General features: G+C 48.0%; 1 protein-coding gene across 4 annotated transcripts in view; it reads left to right on the plus strand.

Annotated features, from left to right (window-relative positions):
* Positions 1-13,315, plus strand: part of PMCA (plasma membrane calcium-transporting ATPase 3) — a 289,652-nt gene that overhangs the window by 112,168 nt on the left and 164,169 nt on the right. For all 4 annotated transcript variants that reach the window (XM_077631441.1, XM_077631439.1, XM_077631430.1 and 1 more), the window contains one exon: positions 7,216-7,292. The gene's annotated coding sequence lies outside the window, so the exon portion shown is untranslated. The remainder of the gene's footprint in view (positions 1-7,215; positions 7,293-13,315) is intronic.

Genomic DNA, 13,315 nt, shown 5'->3' on the forward strand with positions numbered 1-13,315 from the left:
ACGGGGGCAGAAACTGAGAGCCGCATTTTGCAATTATTTTTTTTTTCGTTCCTTGCCTCTGGTCAGCTCCGTCTTCGATACCAAAACTGTTGAATAACGTTACTTGCATTGATATTGATCACGATGGCATAAGCTGCAACTACCAATGGTCGAGTGCCAAAAAGATGAATCAGGAAAGTTCTAAATACGTCCCAAGAAATGTGTTTCCTTGTTCGGGTGGGTTATGTAGTCTTTCGAGTCGTGAAATGGTGGGCTTAAGAAGTATTGAGGGAACCAACTCTGGCTGTTGATGTTCATGTTTGTCTCGTGATTGAGAGCTTTTGTGCGGATAACCCTTGCGACTTTCTACAGTACCCCATCAACCACTCGCATTTTGCGTCAGTGCCACGTCGACCAGCGTTTATGCACTCTCGACATTAATTCCAGCAGCGAATTCGGCCGTCCAGTGCCCGATACGGTGACTAGGTCGCTGCGGGGACATGGCCGTAACCCGCTTCCCCATCTGCTCCGCGCGTGGTTGCCAGCAACGGGCGAGAGATGGCGCCAGCTACCGCCGCCGCAGCGCCAAGTGCCGCAGTCCCGGTGGCGACTCGAAATGCGTGCGGACGCCCTCTCGCCCCCGGCCGACCTTTCTGCTTCTCTTCCCGTCGTGTTTGCCTGCCGTTCTGCTTTCTCGGTTACCCCCGTTTCCTCCCTCACCCCTTCTTGCGCACAGCTCTACAGCGCGTCTCTTTCTTGTTACTGTTTGTCCCATTTCTGCCCTCGCACTCCGGTGATAACACCGTCCATCTTTTCTTTTCTTTTTTTTCTCGACCGTATTTCAGCCAAGTCTTGGCTTCTTCCCCAACCAGCTCCTCACTCTTCATGTGTTATTCCTTCGATGTGCTGGTACTCATTGCATTGTTCGCGTCTTCAGACCGGCTGTGGTTTCCGAGTCTGAAGCAATAACATGTAACTTCACGAAAGGAGTGGAAATCAGCAACCTCTATCTTACATAATGCGGTTCGGCACTGACCGGCGCCAGACTCGTTTACCACACTGATTGGCCACTGCCCATGTCCTCCCAGCTGAAAAAGTTTACTGGTTCGAATCCCAAATGACTGGAACCAACGGGAACTAGTTAGAATAGACAAAAAATTAACTCGGTCCGGTTGCAGTTGGATTAGCTGAAAATTTCCATTTAACTCAAGTGGAATGCCAACTGGCATTAACTGGAACCACTTGGATGAGACTGAAAGCCTAACCGGTTCCAACTGGTCCTATTAGAGTCGAATTTTAAAAAATTAGAACCAATAGAATTTTTCAGTGGGGCCAGCTGGCCTTGCAGCTTATGGCGTTGCTACGCAAGGCATGTTTTGTAGATTCACCTGTATTCTCCCTGTTCAAATCCGATATTATGGGATGAGTTTGTAGTACTGACTGTCCAAAATATTGTCCACTACGTCCAACCTTGCAGCAGCCGAAAAGAAGGAATTTTTAAACGCACTCAGTTCTGTGGAGGGCAATTAAAATGTGACTAGCCTTTTCCACTAATCTAAGCTGGTTCTTAATGGTAAGCTGCAACGCAGAGCCGCTCCTTGCCGGACCTTTACCAAAGCCTTTTTCGGTCAGTAAGTTGCACCGTAGTAGAGAAGTCCGGATAAATACTGACCTCCTGGTATTTCAGTCGTGTACTAAAGTCTCGTCACGTGATAGTCTTGGCATCTTGCTTCGATCTAAATGTGCTCGCCGCGGTTGGAATTCGATCCCACGAGTTCATGCTCTACGGCAGAAAACGACAGCCACCGATGTGAATTCGACACGCAAGCCTTCACAGCTGGAAATTCGGCTCTAGTGTTCCAAGTTAATATTTTAATTTAGAAGAATATTATCGAAATTGACATTTTTTTTTTGCTCACTGCTACCGCGATGCGCAATGATTAGCTGGGGGCCTGTTACTACTCAGCAGAATTTATATACAGAAGTCTTCGGTATAGTATAATACACTCTAAACGCGAAAGGAGTAAAAAGAGAGTCAGCTGGCCTCTATCGCGCATCCCTTTATAAAATGGAGTGCGCTGGAGCACAGCTTACTCCCCTTTTGCGCCCATATAGGTGCATTCGTGTTTAGAGTGCAACTAAGGGTTACTACTTGTACAAGCCAGTGGCTCTTAGCGTCATTTCAACACTACATGCTTGCTAAGGGCAATTGAATTTACGACTGCTTGAATTATTTTTTAATACCGTCACACAACTTTCGAACTCTTGGCAAAGCTTCTGTTTTTCTTTTTATTGTATTTTTTTCGCGAACGAAGTTTCTCTTCTGTGGATGCAGCTCATTCTGGGCCTGAACTTTCCTGAACAGCTGCGTTCTTTTAAGCAGTTTTATAACTTTTTTTTTTCGGATGGAGTTTTACTACCGGCCGCTCAGAATTTATTCCTCGCGTTCCCTCTATCTGCCTCAATAACTGGAGTATTATTTACGCCCCTGCATGCTTTCTGGCTTTCGCGACTCTTTTTCCGCTGCTGGGGCTGAAATATATACTTCAGGCTCGGTACTGGATGGCGTCGTAAATGACAGACGTAATGAAAAGTAAATGAAAATGCCGCTTCAAGCGAATTGGCTTTTTCGCTGTCTCACTTATTGAATGGCGCAAAGTTTTCCCACTCATATACGGCAACTTCGCCGTATACTCGTCAGGCGCTGTAAGTGTACCGTTGTGCGTTCTGGGGATGTACCTAGAGCGTTTTGTCGCGTTCGTTTAATGCTCGTGAAACTTGCTTGCGTTTAAGTGAAGCAAATGCACCTAGTGTGCTTGCATTTTACGTTATGGTTGCCGTCATGCCGCTTACTTGCGATATGTTAGGCATATCGATATGCTAATGTTATGCGATATGTGAGCGAAGCTCGTCGAATTGGTGACATCATGCACCGCGTATATTTGTTCTCCAAGGCAGGACCTGCCCTTAATCATATGCTACCCTCCTGTCTTCCCCGTCCCTTTTCTTTGTTTTGTATTTATGAATAGCTGTCACGAAAGTGATTACTCATCGTAGCTTCGTCTAGGCGGCAACTTGTTTCCTGAATTTACGCAGAGACAGCCACCCCAATGAGAATGGCGTGAGTGCTGAAAGAATACAATCGATTGATCAATCCATTCGTACGTGGCTACATTCGTGCATACGTAAAAAAGGCGGGGAAAAAAGTCTCTGGAACGCGTGCTGGGCTAACGAAGCCCCAAGCTCTACTATTAACCGCCATGTGGAGTCCATACATGGGGAGGTGAAAACAAAAATTTCGCTTGCACCTCCGCAAATGTAGTCTCCAGCCGCCGGCTCGAAGTCGAGCTCTTGGCTTCGTTTGCAGATCACCTGGTGCAGATACTTTTGTCTCCGACTGTACTCCGGGAAAGCAAAACGAGCCGCATTGCACGGCCCAGAAGCAAGTCCTCGTGTGCTTTAAACTTCTGACAAGAGCTGTGCATACGTCAATCACAAATTAGAAGCCATGGAAGGCGCCTCCGCTGCGAAGTGAGTGTAGCAGTTCACAGCTGATAACAACGCCTTTTCATATATCACTCAGCAAGGAGCGAGGGGAAACAAACTGCTCTCAGGTCATTATTAAAAGTAAAGAAAATCAAAAGAAAACAATTCCTGCCTACGTAGGTTCGAAATTGCGCTCCACGCGTTAATGCCGGAGCGCGCGAGATAAATATACAGAATAATGGGCGCATAAATAAGAGCGCCCGCTTTTTTCTCTCATGCCAGCTGGTCAAGAGTGTTACCGTCCTGATAGCCTCGCAAGCCTCCTCCTCTCCCTACCGTATCCGCGGTATCGCCTTCAAGCTTCGGCCATTCCGCTCGCTTAGCGCACAGGAGCGTCTGCGGTCTCTCGGTTGAATAGCGGCCGGACTAAAATTACTTGGCACCACAGCGAGAACAGGCAGCGCAGCGATAGAGTCCGGGAAAACAGCGCAACAAAAATAAAAAAGAAACAAATTGAGGACAGGGACAACGAAGAAGAAGAAGAAGAAGAGGAAGAGGAGGAAGAAGAAGAGGAAGAAGAACAAGAAGAAGAGAAGAAGAAGAAGAGGAAGCAGAAAAAGAAGAGGAGGAAGAAGAAGTAGAGGAGGAGGAAGAGGAAAAAGAAGGAGAAGGAGAAGAAGAAGAAGAAGAAGAAGAAGAAGAAGAAGAAGAAGAAGAAGAAGAAGAAGAAGAAGAAGAAGAAGAAGAAGAAGAAGAAGAAGAAGAAGAAGAAGAAGAAGAAGAAGAAGAAATCATCGCGAGAGCAGCGGGGACAATTTGCTACAAGGAAAGAGAAGCCTGGGCAGCGCTAACGACTTGGCGGCGATATTTCGGGCGCCCGCCGCAGCCCCCCGTCGGTTCGATTTCGTCCAGGCGTCTGTCCTCTGGCCGATGCGGCCGCCGGGCCGCACGGCGGAGAGTGGTGCCAGCTTGCAAACCCACAACCTGATGACGGTCGCGCTTTCTCCTTCGGCCGCCTTTTCCTCCTCATCGTACGGAGGTGTCTCTCTTGCTCACACTCTAATTGTTTCGCTGACGATTGCTGCTTCATCAATTCATTGCCTCTGCTGAGAGCTACCGAGAAAGATACTATTGCCTCGTTGAAAAATAAGTTCGAAGTTTATTTGGACATACATATTACATTGTAAAATATGCAGGCGCGGTGCGAGAAGAAGCAAGAATCAATTCATTCATACCCAGCAATTCTGGACAAAAGCATTTTCGATCGGGAAACCGTTTCTGAACGCAATTTTTCTATAGGCTGTAAGACTTCACTATAACAATCAGTATATCCGCAGATCACCCGGTGGAAGTCTTGTAAAGCTTTGTAGGGCGCTATTTGGTCGTACATACTGAGACTGGGGAGCGCTACAATCAAGACAAGGGGACAACACCACATAGGAACACCACGAGACACGAGCGCAAAGTTTCAACTGAGTTGAAACTTTGCGCTCGTATTTTTTTGTCTATTCACGTCTTTGCTTTCATCAAAAGTGTTCCCAATTGGTTTTCTATGGCAGTCTTAACTGTTCCATGCGATCGCTGGAAACACTTTAAAAGAAAGATTTTTCTAGATATCAGAATAATGGACCATTATCTTCAATATTTCCATAACAGCGTCTTACAATTTTTTCATTCTCAAAATTTTTGCCCGAGAAAGCTTTTAATTTCTCCGAGAAATCTGGACTTGTCACAGTTATATACAAATATATTATTGCCTGTTTAGCACGTTCATAGACGCTCGCCCTAAGTGCTTAGCATTAATGGGGCTAAGCTGCATCTGTGAGGGAAACGGGGACTGGAAAAGCATTCTGGGTATTTGCATGTCGAACCCGACCGCGGTGGCTGCGTTTTTATGGAGGCAAAACGCTAAGGTGCCCGTGTGCTGTGCGATGTCAGTGCACGTTAAAGATCTCCAAGTGGTAGAAATTATTCCGTAGCCTTCCACTATACGGCATAACTCTTTCTTCCTTTCTTCTTTCACTCGTGCCTTTATCGCTTCCCTTACGGCGCGGTTCAGGTGTTCAACTATATATGAGACAGATAATGCACCATTTCCTTTAAGTGCGTATACATGCAAAATAAAGATGAGAGGTCTCATAGAAACTCATCTATCGGAGATGTTCTTTACACACGGCCTTCTGGATATTATTGTGTTGTATTCAGACTACACCGCGCCTAAGAATAGTTATGGTCGGTCGCATGAATGCGTTGCACTTAAAACACTTTTCGGAAGTCTCCGTCTCTGTATCGCCCACTGCATAATAGAACTGCCGACTCATTCGGGGCGCGTCCGACGCTGTGGATACGCCAGAAGATCCAGTGGTAAATTGAGCGCATTCGCAGCGGCTCACTCGGAGAAAAAAAAAACTACAAAACTGTAGTTCTCTGCTGCTGGTGAACAGTGTAATAAGAATGAGGCAGAGCTTTCCCGTCGGGCCTGTTTGATAGGTGCCTCTGTGCTGTTTGTACAGAATGAACGCAGCCCTCTGTAAAACGCTCGACGCATTGACTTTTGATCGAAGAAAGCAAGTAGTGTTTGCTCTATTTATCTTCCTTCACAACTCCTCCATTCTTCACAACGGACCGGGCCACGAACAAGCAGGAAGCCTGTCTACCTCTGTCTTAATCCCCCCCCCCCCCCCTCCCCCATTCATGTTCGGCCTTTTTGGCAGTGTTGTTTGCATTTACAAATAAACAAAACTCGAAGGAAGATTTCGCGGGTAAATTAGAAGCAAACTGCTAGAAAATGCAAATTAAGTGAGACCTGCCAGCTGCGAAGCAAGGTCAAAAGGAAAGTGTGTCTCGTAACTACTTGCTTGGCTAGTGTGTCTTGCATGCTGATGTTCTAAGTGGGGGAAATTGCTTTCCTCCGCGACGAAACCAAGGTAAACGAGCGTGTGTTGTCGATGGTGGGCCGTGCCAGACGCTTGCACGTATATGCATTTGTTGAGGGTGTGGCGACACAGAGTGTGCGCTTTATAGAGGATTGCGAGAATCGTATAGAAAGCTCTTATACCGTTCTCTATTGATAATTTGTTCGGATAATCGCTCGTGCAATCCGTTCCTTTGCAGAGGTTGTGCGAACTTTCGAAAACACCTTTGGAAGCGATAAAACAAAGATTTTTCTTCGGATTTCTTTAAATTCATTTTCTCTAACCTCAAAGCAGGCCATTATAATTTCCCCACTATAATCGAAAACTTCTATGTTTTTGTGTCCTTAAGGGCAACTGAGTAGATTCCAAGAGAACGCAAGCGTAGCAGGGGATGGCAGAAGGTGAGGTGGGCGGATGATATTAACAAGTTTGCGGGGATGCGGTGGCCGCAGCTGGCAAAATACAGTGTCAATTGGAGAGACATGGGAGGGGCCTTTGCCCTGCAGTGGGCGTAGTCAGGCTGGTGATGATAAATGTTTCTTTGTGGGTATCTTGGCTCCTGCAGTTGCTGTGCCGTATTGGGTTGCATGGCGTGTACCGTACGAGGTCTCCCCCCCCCCTCCCCTTCTTACTGAACGCTTACAGCGCAGTAGTAGAGGCAATGCTCTGTAGTCATTTTGCGTGCTAGTCACGTTGTAGTCGACAGGGTCCATCGTTGCGGGACACGCAGTTGAAAAGGAGAACGACTTAAGAGCATCGACAGACTCATATATTCGTTCGTTCTGAATCTGTGCACATGAGTCACGGTTGCGCTTCCTGCTATTGCTTCCCGCAGGTAAACACTGACGCGGGCTTGACAGGGATGACTCCTGCGACGACGACCGCCACGTTGGCCTTTCAACTTCCGATTCGGTGAGTGCCTTCTTCCCGCTTGGCTTCCGCGCCCTCCACCTCCTCGAAACGGCGGAAAACGCAGGGAAGGTCGGTATGACAAACGCGGCGTTTCTGAAGACACCGTGCCGACTCCAGTAACCAATTTTCGCATCGGTCGGAGCCAGCGGCCATGCCTCATGGACTCATCGCTACACGCAATGTGCGTTGCGCAAAGACAGGAATCGCTCGACACATTTCCCGCTGTGAACGCTGTAGACGCAAGTGATCACGCGCCTGTGCCCTAACGGAAGTGAGGAGAAATATCTTGCGGGGGGGGGGGGGGGAACAGACGGTAGCAAGGCGGAAACAGCGCTATGAATAGTGCACTTGCGGATGTCAACTCGGAGAAACGTCATGCATTGACGTAGACGCGACAAGGAAGCGTCACGTGGGACATATTTTCCAAAGCGAAACCATTTTTTCGCAGCTTTGTTTGACAACGAATACTGGCCGTGCGTCTTCGTAGGTAAGAACGGTCCGTTACTTGCCGGTATATATCGCGCTATGTCGTTTGCGCCCTGCTCTACGCCTATATAGGAGTAAAAAGGGAGTAAGATATTCTATGGCGCACACTCTTTTATAAAATATTGTGTGCTAGAGGACAGCCTACTCCGTTCTGTTTAAAGTGTAGTCGACACCTGAAGTGTCGGGGTGGACACAAGTCGACATCGCGCATAGAGACGTACACTAAGGTTCACTCTTAAAGGGAACGCCTTTCATTCATGCCATGTAATATGACGGCGAATTAGTACGGTCGAAAGACTTCATCTCAGATATGATCAGTAGTCAGCGGTGGAGTTGTAATTCCCACTCAAGTGCGGACCGTGCTGTAAGGATAAGTATGCGGCTATAGAATTCTTCTCTCCCGCTAATATTATGATCGTGTCGTGTGCAGGCTGTGTGACTGCGTTCTTTCTGCCATAAACTCCCGATACAAGGCGCACCGGGTGCACCCGTAACGGCAATGCAACACGGAACGCATTTCAGATGCGTGTGATGCCTTGCAGTGCTTGTGTTACTCTACGTATTTCTCTCATCAGGCAGTGGCCATTTATAACGCTTTAATCACGGCTTTCGGAAACGGAACTGTACTCGTGTAATGGCTTGACATAGTGGATACTCGTCGATTCGATGTCTAATCTTTCGAAGTATACGCTCGAATGGTCTGGTGCGATTGCTAAATTGCTAAACATTATATAACTTTAATATCGGACACCCACTATTCGATTATGGCGCCGCGTTCGCCTCTCCTCGCGTTTAATTCAAAGTGCAGCGTCGCGTGGACAGAGCGTCCTCGCATGAGGTTCCTATGGTAGCTTATTCTCTCTGTCTTTCTTTTTTTTTTACCGACGCTCTTAGCTTCTGTGTAACGAATGATGTGCCCAGACCGCAAGTATTATTGGTTTCAGCGTTATCCATCGCGCGTTTCTTATTACCGTGGCTCCGCGGCGTGAGCTCTCAGTGTTTATCCGCAAACGAGAATACAAGAAAACGGCGCCCAGTCGTCCGAAATTCGTTCAGGAAACGCTCTCCCTGGCAGCGACGCAAGACTAAACGATCGCGAGCGAATACCAACACGCTTCGCCTTCTCTGCTTTCTTCTTCGTGTTGTTTCGTAAGCGGACGATTCCAAAATTGAAAAGCACGCGAGGAGAGGGAGAGAGAGCGGTCATCGCGTCAAGAAGGTTTGCGCTTCTGATACGTGTATTGACGGGCGGCCGCGATCGATACTTCATTTCGCGGATCTCGTGAAGGCACTTGAGAAAACCGACTTCAGAGCGTGCCGCGTGCATAGCGGTCGGTGGTGAGTGCGTGCATACGTTCGTTTGCGGTATGCTTTTTGGCTCTGCTCGTTATTTCGAGCTGCGACGTGGTGTGCGGAGAGGAGTCTCCTCGTAAACACCGTCGTTTTGCTTATCACTTGGACACAACTTCAGTGCCGCGAGGGACACAGTTTGCTCGCGTCTGTACTTTGTTGGAATATAGATAGTCAAGTTTGTTATACGTTATCACTGTTCAGAATGAGTATGATGGATGTGTATTTCTTTTCTTTTCTTTTCTTTTCTTTTCTTTCTTTCTTTCTTTCTTTCTTTCTTTCTTCCTTTCTTTCTTTCTTTCCTTCTTTCTTTCTTTCTTTGATTCCTTCCTTCTTTTCTTCTTTCTTTCTTTCTTTTTCCTTCCTTCCTTCCTTCCTTCCTTCCTTCCTTCCTTCCTTCCTTCCTTCCTTCCTTCCTTCCTTCCTTCCTTCCTTCCTTCCTTCCTCTCTTTCTGTCAAACTATACCTTCCTTCCTTTCTTCTTTCCTTCCTTTCTTCCTCTCTGTAAAACTATACCTTCCTTCCTTCCTTCCTTCCTTCCTTCCTTCCTTCCTTCCTTCCTTCCTTCCTTCCTTCCTTCCTTCCTTCCTTCCTTCCTTCCTTCCTTCCTTCCTTCCTTCCTTCCTTCCTTCCTTCCTTCCTTCCTTCCTTCCTTCCTTCTTTCTTTCTTTCTTTCTTTCTTTCTTTCTTTCTTTTCTTTCTTTCTTTCTTTAAGAACACAAAGTATAGCACATCGACGTTTGCTTCTTCAGCTCACCAGACCAGCAGACGCCTATACTAGTCAGGCGCTTTGCCATTCGCGTTACTCAGTTAGCATTGGCGACGTCCGTGGTGGAATGCTTACGCTTACTTTTAAGCGGCACGTTTTCAACCACTACGATACCGTGAGTTCACATTGAAGTGGCCCAGAAGTGTATGTTGCAGTTACAAGTCTAGCTGGCGTACAATTATTTGCCGCCGGCCTCCCACTCGTCTCGCACGGGATGATGACGAGGAAAAAATTGTAGGTGGCTTGCAGGTGGCTCGGATACTGGAGGGATGCCATAGGAGGTGTATTATTGTACGGTAGCATAGAAGCCTCACCTCGAGCAAAAAGCCGGCGGTGACCATGCAGTTCTTCTAAACCGTGCAGCTTTGTCCAGGAAAATTCTGATTAACTGGCGGGCAGTGACGCTATCAATGACGTCGTCATAAAGGATAAATACCATTCGCTGGAGGTACACGACGTCGCCCGAGCGGAGAAGGCACATCGCCGGGGAAAGTGACGTCACTACACCAGGTTCGTCTGTGCCACCTGCGAACCGTGGCAGGTTGCAGGTGGTGTACAGAGAGCAACGTGGGTCTCACAAGCGCCTCCAGGTATTTCCGGCAAAGTCACCAACAGCTCGGAGTGCTATGGTTGGCAACACGTAATGGAATTAGGTGTCCCTGTGCTTTTTTTTTTCTTCTTGAAACTGGACTGATCGTTCGGAAAGGAGATCTTCTGCGGTGGCTATCGGAATCGCACTTTTCAGTCCTCATCGAAGACAAAACCGCTTATTACAAGCACAAGTATTAATTTATTATGCTCATCGCGTCATATAATTATACGCTTATCGCTGCTTCCGCAATTATAATAGTAATCTGGCAACAGTCAGCTCTAGAATCACGCAATCGCTGCAACGATGAAAACGGTAAAGGAGGGCTAAAAAAAGTTCTTAAATGCGATCGGGAAAACTTCGATTTAATTAACAGCGCTTTTAAACACGCGCATTTTCTGGCACTATATGAGATACATACGATCGCAATTTGAGATCTGAGTGACAGCCACGTTGACAACCCCGCATAATAAACAGCTGGTTGTTGCAGAGAGGAATGCAAACGGCTCTGGTTAATCACTTGAGCAGTTTGAGTCCACCGAAGTTGCGAGTTGTGTGGTACTAAAGCTAGCTCCTTGTTAGTTTGATCTCAGCAGAAGGAATGGGCGCGCCCAAATAACACTGTAGCAAAGGGTCACGCTGCCTTGATTTGCAGCCTGTTGGAATTGTTGAAAAACGAGAAGGAAACGATCGGCGAGAGAGAGAGAGCGCTGTAGTGCGGCCGAAAGCGTTGGCAAGTCCGAGGAAGAGGAGGAGGAGCGTCAGCGGGGCGTTTTGGGATGAAGCGGGTAGTTGTAGAACTGGGGCGCAGGCGACACCAGCGCCTCGGTTCGCGCAGCGGCGGCCGCCGGGACTGTCGCGTCGTCCCTATCGATTTCCAATTACGCGGTTGCCGCTGTACGCAAATGCAGTTTTCCCGAAGGAGAAGCAAGGCCGTCCGTCGGTCGGACACTGTGCGCTCTCGTCCCGCCTTTCCTTTCCGTGTCCCCCTTTTCCTCTTTTCGTCCCTCCCTGCGGACACGGGCGCCTTCCCTATTTCGTATCTTCTCTCCTTACTCTTCTAAAGCCTCCCTCACGGTTTCCTCATTTCGCTCGTTCACATTTTTTTCTCGTTCTTGTATAAAGTTTATTCGCGCGCTTCCCCATTCCCGCCCCTTCATTCCCCGTCGTTGTTAGTCTCCCCGGGCCCTTTCCCCCATATGTCCTTCTCACTCCCTTCGGTTTTCGGAGGTATCCCCCCGTACGCTTTCCCCAATTTTCACCGCTCTTTTCCCCAGCTCTTCTAAAGTCTCACCACACGTTTTCTCAATTTCTCCCTCCCCTCCCCCTCTGCTTCCCTAAAGACTCCCGAAACTCCTTCCTTCTTTCGCTGGAACCGTCCTCCGTCTTCTGCACTTTTCCCTCTGGTCCCTTTTTTGTTTGTTTCACGCCCGCGGCGTCACTTTGTGCCGAGCGCTTTTTGCCCGACAACCCGACCGCTTTCTTGGGACAGTCTAGGGGAGAAGGGTGGGAGGCACAAGGGGAAAAATTGTTTTGGGGCTTGTTCGCGCCGCTCGTTTGCGACAACGAGCGTGATAGGGAAGGCCGTCGCCTAGACCGTTCCTCCGCGTAGGGGTGGACAGCCTGTTTGAATGCCGCTCTCTGCGTGGCTTGTTGCTTGAACTGCGCCCTGTGCCTGTACGGCGGCTGTGGCGACCGTTCGACGGCGCTTCCGCCTGCCGTTACGAAGACGGGAAAAATAACTAAAAGTAGGAACGGGGCGTAAACGGAGTCGTTACGGACGTATTTGCCTCATTTTTTTTTTCTGTATGCCAGTGCATAGTAAAGAGCAGAGAAAGGCGAGCGATATGCGTCGCTCGTTAGGATGAATGCAAAAAAAAAATTTACAGGGCCACCTAATTACCTTATTCGTCGGCAGTGCGGTAGTACTAGAAGTGGTTGACGACTTGACCGGAAGTGAGGTCACTTGCCTCTAGCCATTGGGAATTATTCTTTCTAGTGACGTCATCTTCCTCCAACCAATGGGAGAATTTTATGACCGACGCCACTATTTTTTTTATCAAGCTTTTAATGCTATTGCATTAAAACCGATAGCCTTTCACAGCGAGGAAACCGGGTTGTACTTTTTCTGGTTAGGCAAGGAAATTGATTATTGAATTTTTTCAGTCTCTAACAAAACGGCGCGATAATAGTAATACTTGCCCATCCTTACATGGGTTTCAAGGTTGTTGGCCTCTTTCCTACGAATTCTCAGCAACGAGCGCATAGGAGAACGAGGAAGCAATCTAAAACTAAGGGTGCTCGCCGTAATGCCACGGCTTCCGGGTCATGGATGGTCAATATGTTTATGAAGCATTTATCCAGAATCGAAAATTGAAGAATAGCCAGTTGTGTCCCATGTTTATTCAGGGATTTGGTTTCGTCTGCGAGTCAAGACTGTGACTTGTTCAGCCTATCGCGACACAAGGGTAGGCACAATATGTGCGAGTTGGTCTCACTGATGACCGCACTTTGATTTCCTAATGGAAGAGAGAGGTGCCGTAGTGAAGGGCTCCGGAATAATTTAGACCACCTGGAGATCTTTAACGTGCACTGACATCGCACAGCACACGGGCGCCTTAGCGTTTTTCCTCCATAAAAACGCAGCCGCCGCGGTCGGGTTCGAACCCGGGAACTCCGATCAGTAGTCGAGCGCCCTAACCACTGAACCACCGCGGCGGGTCAATTATTCCGGAGCCCTCCACTACGGCACCTCTCTTCCTTTCTTCTTTCACTCCCTCCTTTATCCCTTCCCTTACGGCGCGGTTCAGGTGTCCAACGATATATGGA

The sequence above is a fragment of the Amblyomma americanum genome, chromosome 7 (genome assembly GCF_052857255.1).
Source record: "Amblyomma americanum isolate KBUSLIRL-KWMA chromosome 7, ASM5285725v1, whole genome shotgun sequence".
Classification (NCBI taxonomy): Eukaryota; Metazoa; Arthropoda; class Arachnida; order Ixodida; family Ixodidae; genus Amblyomma; species Amblyomma americanum.